Below are 11032 nucleotides of genomic sequence, written 5' to 3'. Positions count from 1 at the left end.
TTAGTCAGCCTGCCACGCAGTCCCTCTGGAGTGCAATGTAATCGGCCAATAATCGGTGTCCAAAAATGCCGATTACCGAATATTATGAAAACTTGAAACAGCCCTAATTAAATCGGCATTCCGATTAATCGGTCGACCTCTAGTGTCAAGTAATATTTTTGTTTTCTCATCTAATTGTGTTGCTGTCCTGGGGCTATGTGTGGTCTGTTTGTGAACAGAGCCCCAGGACCAGCTTGCTTAGGGGGCTCTTCCCCAGGTTAATTTCTCTGTAGGTGATGGCTTTGTTATGGAAGGATTGGGAATTGCTTCCTTTTAGGTTGTTGTAGAATTTAAACTTCTTGTCAATATGGGGGCGCTGTTTTCACTTTGTAAAAATTCGTTCCCAAATTAAACTGCCTCGTACTCAATTCTTGCTCGTACAATATGCAATTATTATTACTATTGGATATAAAACATCTAGTTTCTAAAACCGTTTGATTATATCTGTGAGTAAAACAGAACTCAAGTTGCAGCTAACTTCCTGTCAGGAAGTGAGAAATCTGAAATCGGGCACTCTGTTCCAATGTCAGTTTATTAATTTGCATGTAATCTAAGAGTCGACATGCACTGCATACGATTTCCCCTAGATGTCAGTAAGCAGTGAGAATTGGAATGGTGTTGCTAGGCAGATCTGAGGCCATATAAAGGTCTTTGTATGAGTATTTAGGTAATTCACGTTGCTCTTTGTAGTTATTCTAGTTGCTTTGGTGAGAGTGTGATGGTGGCTGCAATGTAAAACTATGATTTATACCTGAAATATGCACATTTCGAACAAAACATATGCTATACAATAAATATGTTATCAGACTGTCATCTGATGAAGTTGTTCTTTGGTTAGTGACTATTTATATCTTTATTTGGTCGAATTTGTGATAGCTACCTATGCAGGAAAAAAATGGTGGGAAAAAAAGTTGTGTCTTTTGCTATGGTGGTTAGCTAATAGAAATACATATTGTGTCTTCCCTGTAAAACATTTTAAAAATCAGAAATGATGGCTGGATTCACAAGATGTGTATCTTTCATTTGGTGTCTTGGACTTGTGATTTCATGAACATTTTATTATATGATATCCCTGTGGCTTTAGGCTAGGCTATGCTAGTCTGCTTTTTTGATGGGGGGGATCCCGGATCCGGGTTTGTGACTCGTTAGAGGTTATTAACGACTCTTTTCTAGATTTTTATAATTAGCGTGTATCAGCTTAATTCTGCTCTGAATGCATCATTTTTTGTTTGACGTTGTATACGGAATATATTTTTGCATGCAGTCTCAATTTGGTGTTTGTCCCATTTTCTCTTACTCTCATTCTCTGTTCGATCACTCTCTCCCTCTGTCTCGCTCGCTTACTTTCTCTCTTTGTTTCTCCCTCCTGTTCTCTCTCTTAGTCTGTTTCTACCTTTCTCTCTAGTTCTGTCTCTCTCTCTCAGCTCTCTCTTTTGCTGTCTATCTTTCTTTCTCTTTCTCACAATGCATGGAGAGCTAAAAAAACGTGTCTTCGCTGTTTGGAAGGATAGGACTGGGTTAGTTCTATTGGCGTTTTGCTTTTCTCAATGTCTGCATCCTAAATAGCTAATCAAAAGAGAACCTTTACACTCAAATATGTTGCATAAAGCTTACTTCATTATTTATTGTTTTAAATTATTTTCACTGCATAAGGGATAGCGTACACAGACGTTTTGGCTTTACAGCCTTCTTTTGTGTGTAGGTAAAATGTTATTTTAATTACGGACAGTGTTATGCATAACAGTCTAAATGTGGCTTATAGGAAGAAGGTGAAATCAAATTATTCATTTAAACCATGTGGAGACACAGAATAAAATGTATATATCCACATGGCTTCTCTTTGGAGTAATTTGTTGCCATAGTCACCTACTCTACATGTTGGATGAACTTTTTTGATCCCGACGCAAACATATTCCTCATGTAGTGCTCTACTTTTGACCAGGGCCCATAGGGCTCTGATCAAAAGTAGTACACTATATTGGGAATACTAGGTCATTTGGGATGTACCCAATGGATCTATCATAAGATTGGGAGTCCCATGGCGGTGCACAATTGGCCCAGCGTCGACCAGGTTTGGCCGGTGTAGGCCGTCATTGTAAATAAGAATTTGTTCTTAACTGACTTGCCTAGTTAAATAAAGGTAAAATACATTAAAAAATATATATATATTTTGTTTTAAGTGCATATGCCAAAGAACTCATGTCTGAAAGGCCTCGCTCCAACAGCTACTGGTTAGGTCCCAAATGGCACCCTATTCCCTATATAGTGCACTACTTTTGACCAGGTACACTATGTATGGAATAGGGTACAATTTATGACACACAGTTACTGTATCTTATTTATTTAGCCAAACTGTAGAACTGTAAACTCTAGCTGGCTATTGATCACACCACTTTAGACTCTGTTCACACACGCACACACACACACATACAGTGCATTCGGAAAGTATTCAGACCCTTTGACTTTTTCAACATTTTGTTACATTACAGCCTTATTGTAAATTAACCCATAAAACGATCACAATGTCTGCTCTATATTTTGACTTTTATTTTCTTGTATGAGCTTTCTATTTTCACTGTATATTTCACAGTTTAGTGTGACTTGTATTTTGAAAGCAGGTTTTTAGCATTCTCTGTTTTACGCGCCAAGAGTTAATGGAAAACGGGCACGAGAGAGGAAAAGGAAAATACGTTTTTGTTAAGGTTGTTCAAGCACCCAAGAAACAACATCTAGCTGGAAAGAGAACAATGTGTTTACTGTCTTTCAATATTGGTATTGTTTCAGAAATCTTTCTAATTATTTTGAACGTGTACTGAACGGATATTTGTGTTGTAATTGATGTTCTGAAGTCTGCTAGCAGTATGATGTTATTAGCTGTAGCCTAACTCCACTGTGTGCTGGCTAATTTTAGTTAATCTTGCACCACATTATCAAGCTATTAGCATGTAATCACCTATTTGTGTAGACATTCTCATGCATATTGATGCATTTGATGTATCAAGCGCGCTAATGTAAAGGTGTGTAAAAGTGTATTGTTTGTGGACTGTATTGTTCATATTGTAAGAGCATTTTTGGTTTGTTTCTCCATCAGCTCTTACGGTGTGTTTATGGAAATGGTAGCGCATTAAACTTTCATGAACGATCATTCAGAGAGTTAACCATTCATTCACATTTACATAAGTATTCAGACCCTTTACTCAGTACATTGTTGAAGCACCTTTGGCAGCCTCGAGTCTTCTTGGGTATAATGCTACAAGCTTAGCACACCTGTATTTGTGGAGTTTTTCCACTTCTCTGCAGATCGTCTCAAGCTCTGTCAGGTTGGATGGGGAGCGTTACTGCACAGCTATTTTCAGGTCTCCAGAGATGTTCGATTGGGTTCAAGTCCGGGCTCTGGCTGGGCCACTCAAGGACATTCAGAGACTTGTCCCAAAGCCACTCCTGCTTTGTATTGGCTGGGTGCTTAGGGTCGTTGTCCAATTAGAAGGTGAACCTAAGTCTGAGGTCCTAAGCGCTCTGGAGCAGGTTTTTTATCAAGGATCTCTCCGTTCATCTTTCCCTTGATCCTGACTAGTCTCCCAGTCCCTGTTGCTGAAAAACATCCCCACAGCATGATGCTGCCACCACCATGCTTCACCATAGGGATGATGCCAGGTTTCCTCCAGAGTTCAATCTTGAGTCCAGTAGCTGCCTTTTGGCAAACTCCAAGCGGGCTGTTGTGCCTTTTTACTGAGGAGTGGCTTCCATCTGGCCACTCTACCATAAAGGCCTGATTGGTGGAGGGCTGCAGAGATGGTTGTCCTTCTGGAAGCTTCTCCCATCTCCACAGAGGAACTCTGGAGCTCTGTCAGAATGACAATCGGGTTCTTGGTCACCTTCCCGACAAGGCCTTCTCCCCCGATTGCTAAGTTTGGCAGGGTGATCAGTTCTAGGAAGAATCTTCAGGGTTCCAAACTTCTTCCATTTAAGAATGATGGAGGCCACTGTGTTCTTGGGGACCTCCAATGCTGCAGAAATGTTGTAGTACCCTTCCCCAGATCTGTGCCTTGACACAATCCTGTCTCAGAGCTCTACGGATAATTTATTTGACCTCGTGGCTTGGTTTTTGCTCTCACATGCACTGTCAACTGTGGGACCTTATATAGACAGGTGTGTGCCTTTCCAATCAATTGAATTTACCACAGGTAGACTCCAATCAAGTTGTAGAAACATCTCAAGGATTATTAATGGAAACAGGATGCACCGGAGCTCAATTTTGAGTCTCATAGCAAAGGGTCTGAATATTTAGGTAAATCATATACACTGTACTTCTGTTTTTTATTTTTAATAAATTTGCAAAAATATCTAAACCTATTTTCGCTTTGTCATTATGGGGTATTGTGTGTAGATTGTTGAGGAACATTTATAAATTTAAAACATTTTAGAATAAGGTTGTAAAGTAGCAAAATGTGGAAAAATGGAAGGGTGTGAATACTTTCTGAATGCACTGTACATACAAATACACACCCACACACACCAGTGGAGGCTGGTGAGGGGAGAATGAATCATAATAATGGCTGGAACAGAGCAAATGGAATGGCATCAAACATGGAAACCATGTGTTTCATGTATTTGATACCATTCCACTTATTCCGCTCCAGCCATTACCATGAGCCCGTTCTTCCCAATTAAGGTGCCACCAACCTCCTGTGGCACACACACACATACACACTCCATAGTGTGGAGCCAGGTCATTGATCAGCAGGCCAACGGCCTCGCCTGATGTCTTCATCACTGCCCCCCCTGCTCCTCCCTTTTTCCTTCCTTCCTTCCTTCCCTCCCTCCTCCCATTGTAAATTCAGCAGAGCTAATTGGACATGACTGCCTTTATGTTCCCGCTTCATAAATTTCTTTCCTCTGAAGGAGGAGGATCGATTTTCCTGGAGTGCAGTGCAGTCTTCCGGAGTGTGTGTGCTCATGTGTGCGTGAATCTCTTCAAACTATCTACGCCTCACCAATCCTATTTTTCTCTATCGCTCTCTTTTTCTTTGATGGGCTCAGTAAATCTATAACGGAACTCCCCTTCGATGATCTGGTGACCGGAAAAATGATGCGCCTGTGCACGTGCACGTGCATCTCCTTCAAACGATCTTCGCCTGACCAATCCTCTCTCTTTTTAATTAAATTCAATTAAAGGGCTTTATGGGCATGGGAAACATATGTTAACATTGCCAAATCAAGTGAATTAGATAACAAACCAAAGGGGAAAAAAACTATAAAAGTTAAAAAAAAAAATATGTCTACAGTACCAGTCAAACTTTTGGACACATCTAGTCATACAAGGGTTTTTCTTAATTTTTACTATTTTCTACATTATAGAATAACAGTGAAGACATCAAAACTACGAAATAACACATATGGAATCATGTAGCAATCAAAACAGTTTTAAACAGATCAAAATATATTTTAGATTCTTCAAAGTAGCCACCCTTTGCCTTGATGACAGCTTTGCACACTCTTGGCATTCTCTCAACCAGCTTCACCTGGAATGCTTTTCCAACAATCTTGAAGGAGTTCCCACATATGCTGAGCACTTGTTGGCTACTTTTCCTTCACTTTGCGGTCCAACTCATCTCAATTGGTTTGAGGTTGGGTGATTGTGGAGGCCAGGTCATCTGATGCAGCACTCCATCACTCTTCTTCTTGGTCAAGTAGCCCTTATACAGCCTGGAGGTGTGTTTGGTCATTGTTCTCTTGAAAAACAAATAGTCCCGCTAAGCACAAACCAGATGGGATGGTGTATCGCTGCAGCATGCTGTGGTAGCCATGCTGGTTAAGTGTGCCTTGAATTCAAAATAAATCACCCAGAGTGTCGCCAGCAAAGCACACCCACACCATCACACCTCCTCCTCCATGCTTCACAGTGGGAACCACACATGTGGAGATCATCCGTTCACCTACTCTATGTCTCAAAGACACTGCGGTTGTAACCAAAAATCTCAAATTTGGACTCATCAGACCAAAGGATAGATATCCTCCGGTCTAATGTCCATTGCTCGTGTTTCTTGGCCCAAGCAAGTCGCTTCTTATTATTTGTGTACTTTGGTAGTGATTTCTTTGCAGCATATCGACCACGAAGGCCTGATTCATGCAGACTATTCTGAACAGTTGATGTTGAGGTGTCTTTTACTTGAACTCCGTGAAGCATTTATTTGGGCTGCAATTTCTGAGGCTGGTAACACTAATGAACTTATTCTCTGCAGCAGAGGTAATTCTGGGTTTCCATAGTAATTCGTTATGGATCCATAACTAAATCAACATCTGCATTTTGAAAGAGTATTTTTTTATCATTATGTTATTAACAAAATGTGTTTATTTGTTTATTAGGCTACTGTGTGCAGTCTACAATACATACTGTAGTTGACATGGGAAAGTGCCTAATTCCTTACATAAGGGAGAGCAGGCCATGTCTGTACTACAGAATGCTGGGTACACGGAAGACCGGGGATCAAATCCCCATTGGGGAGGAAGGAGAAGGCTGTCCTTGTAAATAGGAATTTGTTCTTAACTGATTCCATATGTGTTATTTCATAGTTGTGATGTCTTCACTATTATTCTGCAATGTAGAAAATAGTACAAATATAGAACAATTATTGAATGAGTAGGTGTGTCCAAACATTTGACTGGTACTTGCTTAATTCATTTGATTAATATTATGATGTTTCTATTCCATGAAAAACAAAAAACCCTCTGGGTTTCTGTTAGAATGGAACGGAAAATATGGCGCTGTACAACGTGATGTCTGGCAGTACAGTACTGGGCTATTTAGCTTGTCTCAGAGCAGCACGAAACAGTGCTAAAATAGCTGTAGGCTTTTGCTTCTAACTTCAATATGCTCCAACTTACTGTGGGAAGCTTGTGGAAGGCTACCCGAAACGTTTGACCCAAGTTAAACAATTTAAAGGCAATGCTACCAAATACTAATTGAGTGTATGTAAACTTCTGACCCACTGGGAATGCGATGAAAGAAATAAAAGCTGAAATAAATCATTCTCTCTGCCATAATTCTGCCATTTCACATTCTTAAAATAAAGTGGTGATCCTAACTGACCTAAGATAGGGAATTTTTACTAGGATTAAATGTCAGGAATTGTGAAAAACTGAGTTTAAATGTATTTGGCTAAGGTGCATGTAAACTTGACTTAAACTGTATATATATATATATAAAAAATTCTCAGAACATTAACCGTGTGTTCGCTTGTTTTGTGCTGTTCTGTAGTTTTGACCCAATGATTAGTCTGACAAACAAAGCACTTTGCGTCATGCAGGCCCAGGCATGGATCAAAGCTGGCGAGACATTCAATAACGTCATCTTCCCAGAGGAATCAACCGTGGCCCTTGAGCAATTTGCTCAAAATTGCTTCCGAAAAAAAAGGAAGAAGATCAAGAAGATTAACGAAAACATAAAGATGTTGAAGAAATGCTGTTTTGAGTTAGAAATGTAACACTCTAGAGTACTTAAGCATCGAATACATTGCAAGTTGAGGGATTTTCACAACAGTAGCCGGGCTATAAAAATATTGTCCTGCTAATAGGAATCATTTGCATGATGGGCTACATTCTTTATTGTAACTACAATGTCATATAGAATTTGTATCTACCTTTCCAATTACTTTTAGAGTTCGGGAATTACAAATGTGTGCTTTCTTTTTAGTTACATTGTTTTAGTTCGAATGTGCAGACTTTTTCTTTAAATTATTGTTTTATGTAGAATGCTACATTTTTGACCAGTTGCAATTGTAAGTAGGCCTAATTTAAAACATCCTACTTCTATTAGGCTGTTAAGCCTCATAGCCTACCTCAGCCAGTTAAGTTATTTTATATAGGTCTTGGCTCCAAAGAAATAGACTCCAATTAAGCCCTCGTTTGTAAAGTCAAATTCAAAAGGCACTTGCACACCTGAGCTATCTTTTTTGCAGGTGCATGGCAACAGCCGGATAAGATGAGTAAAAAGAAGAAGGAACCCGCACACTGCTCTTGATCGTATCACTGATCTTTATTAAGCTTTACGTATCGGCCTCACGGCCTTCGTGTTTTTTAAATGAGCACCCTTATGTAGACCTAGCCACACCTACATCCGTTCCATGCTGACTACATGATTCCATATGTCCTGTTTCATAGTTGATGTCTTTACTATTATTCTAAAATTTAGAAAATAGTCAAAATTAAGAAAAGCCCTTGAATGAGTAGGTGTGTCTAACGATGTGTGCTGAGAGTCGGAGAGCAAATTCAGGGAGTGAGCAATTTAATAAGCGAAACAAAACCCGAACGCACAGAGATAAAACTGAAACAGAAACAATGACGCCTGGGGAAGGAAGCAAAGGGAGTGACACACACATACACACATTAATCAGGGAAGTGATGGAGTCCAGGTGAGTCTGATGACGCACAGGTGCATGTAACGATGGTGACAGGTGTGCGCCATAATGAGCAGCCTGGTGACTTAAGAGTCTGGAGCGGGAGCACACGTGACAGTACTCCCTCCCCGACGCGCAGCTCCAGCCGCAGGACGCCGACCAAAATGACGATCCAGGGGATCAGGAGCGGACACCTCTGCAGAGGTGCGGCAAACCTGTCAATCCGGCTGAGATGCAGGAGCATGGCGACCTAGAGCGCCGGAGAGAGAGCATATCTGACGGTACCCCCCTCGCTGGCACGTTCGGCTCCAGCCGCAGGACGCCAACCCAAGGGACGATCCCGGGGATCAGGAGCGGACCAGTCACCCTTGCTGATGCGCGGGAACCTGTCGCCAGCTGGGACACGGGATCCTGACAGACCCGACGAGGCAGGGGAGCCTGGCGATCCAGCTGAGGCACGAAAGCCTGACAAGCCGGTGGACGCAGGGGAGCCTGGCGATCCAACGAAGGCATGAAAGTACGACGAGCTGGCTGAGGCATGAGAGCCTGACGAGGCAGGGGAGCCTGGCGATCTGGCTGAGGCATGAAAGCCTGTAGTGTCTCCCGAACCCAACGTCATTACACCTGACACAGAAAAACAAAAAAACACTCCCTGATGCTTCCCTTGGGTGTGGCATTATTCTGTGACAATGTGCACTGAGAGTCGGGAAGCAAGTTCAGGGAGTGTTTTAATAAATAAACACAACATAATACAAAACAAGAACCACGAACAGACATGAAACAGAAACAATGACACCTGGGGAAGAAACCAGATCAGGTAGGTGATGGAGTCCAGGTGAGTCTGATGACACACAGGTGCGCTCCATAATGAGCAGCCTGGTGACCTAGAGGCTGGAGAGGGAGCACACCTGATAGTGTCCAAACTTTTGACTGGTACTGTATACACAGTGCTGTAATGATGTGCAAATAGTTAAAGTACAAAAGGGAAAATAAATAAACATAAATATGGGTTGTATTTACAATGGTGCTTGATGCCCTTTTCTTGTGACAACAAGTCACAAATCTTGCTGCTGTGATGGCACACTGTGGTATTTCACCCAGTAGATATCGGAGATTATCAAAATTGGGTTTGTTTTTTAATTCTTTGTGGGTCTGTGTAATCTGAGGGAAATGTGTGTCTCTAATATGGCCATACATTTGGCAGGAGGTTAGGAAGGACAGCTCGGTTTCCACCTCATTTTGTGGGTAGTGTGCACATAACCTGTATTCTATTGAGAGCCAGGTCTGCCAACGGAGGCCTTTCTCAATAGCAAGGCTATGCTCACTGAGTCTGTACATAGTCAAAGCTTTCCTTACGTTTGGGTCAGTCACAGTGGTCAGGTATTCTGCCACTGTTTACTCTCTNGTTTGGGTCAGTCACAGTGGTCAGGTATTCTGCCACTGTTTACTCTCTATTTAGGGTCAAATAGCATTCTAGTTTGTGCTGCTTTTTTTGTAAATTCTTTCCAATGTGTCAAGTAATTATCTTTATGTTTTGTCATGATTTTGTTGGATCTAATTGTGTTGCTGTCCTGGGGCTCTGTGTGGTCTGTTTGTGTTTGTGAACAGATCCCCAGGACCAGCTTGCTTAGGGGACTCTTCCCCAGCTTCATCTCTCAATAAAGTAATAATGTCCAGGTAAGTCTCATGAAACGTTGATGCGCATATTGATGGTGACGTGTGCGTAATAATGGGCCACCTGGTGCCCTCGAGCGCCAGAGAGGGAGAGCGGGAGCAGGCGTGACAGTACCCCCCCCCCCCTCTCTCTAAGGTCGCCACTCGGCGAGCCTGACTGGCCAGGCGAGACTGACGAGCCGGCCGAGGCATGACGTGGCGTGGGAGCCCGACGAGCCGGCTGAGGCATGACGTGGCGTGGGAGACCAACGAGCCGGCTGAGGCGTGTGAGCCCGACGAGCTGGCTGAGGCATGATGTGGGATGGGAGCCTGCTGAAGTGTCGGGGCCCAACGAGCCGGCTGAAGCATGACATGGGATGGGAGCCTGCCGAGCCAACCGAGGCAAGAAAACCTCTCGAACCAGCTAAGGCATGGAAGCCCGACGAGCCAGCTGAGGTACCTCCGGTTTCTTTGTCAGCAGCACCCGGATCCGACGTCACCAAAACAAAAAAACTCCCTGATGCTTCCAATATTGGTGTCTGCATTCTGTAAGGACAGACACTGGGAGACTGCATTCTGTAAGGACAGACACCGCCTGGTGCCCGAGAGAGCAGACAAGACATTTTTGGGTTGGAAGGTTTGTATTTTGTCCTGTAGTTCATTCAATGTAATTGGAGAATCCAGTGGGTTCGGGTAGTCTTTAATAGTTGATTCTAAGATTTGTATTTGATCATGTATGTCACGCCCTGACCATAGAGAGCCTTGTTATTCTCTCTTTTGGTTAGGTCGGGGTGTGACTAGGGGGGGGGTGTGCCTATCTAGGTTAATATTTTCTATGTTGGCCTGGTATGGTTCCCAATCAGAGGCAGCTGTTTATCGTTGTCTCTGATTGGGGATCATATTTAGGCAGCCATTTCCCCACTGGTTTTTGTGGGATCTTGTTT

This window comes from Salvelinus sp. IW2-2015, unplaced genomic scaffold (genome assembly GCF_002910315.2).
Source record: "Salvelinus sp. IW2-2015 unplaced genomic scaffold, ASM291031v2 Un_scaffold16335, whole genome shotgun sequence".
Classification (NCBI taxonomy): Eukaryota; Metazoa; Chordata; class Actinopteri; order Salmoniformes; family Salmonidae; genus Salvelinus; species Salvelinus sp. IW2-2015.
This window is presented reverse-complemented; position numbering follows the sequence as displayed.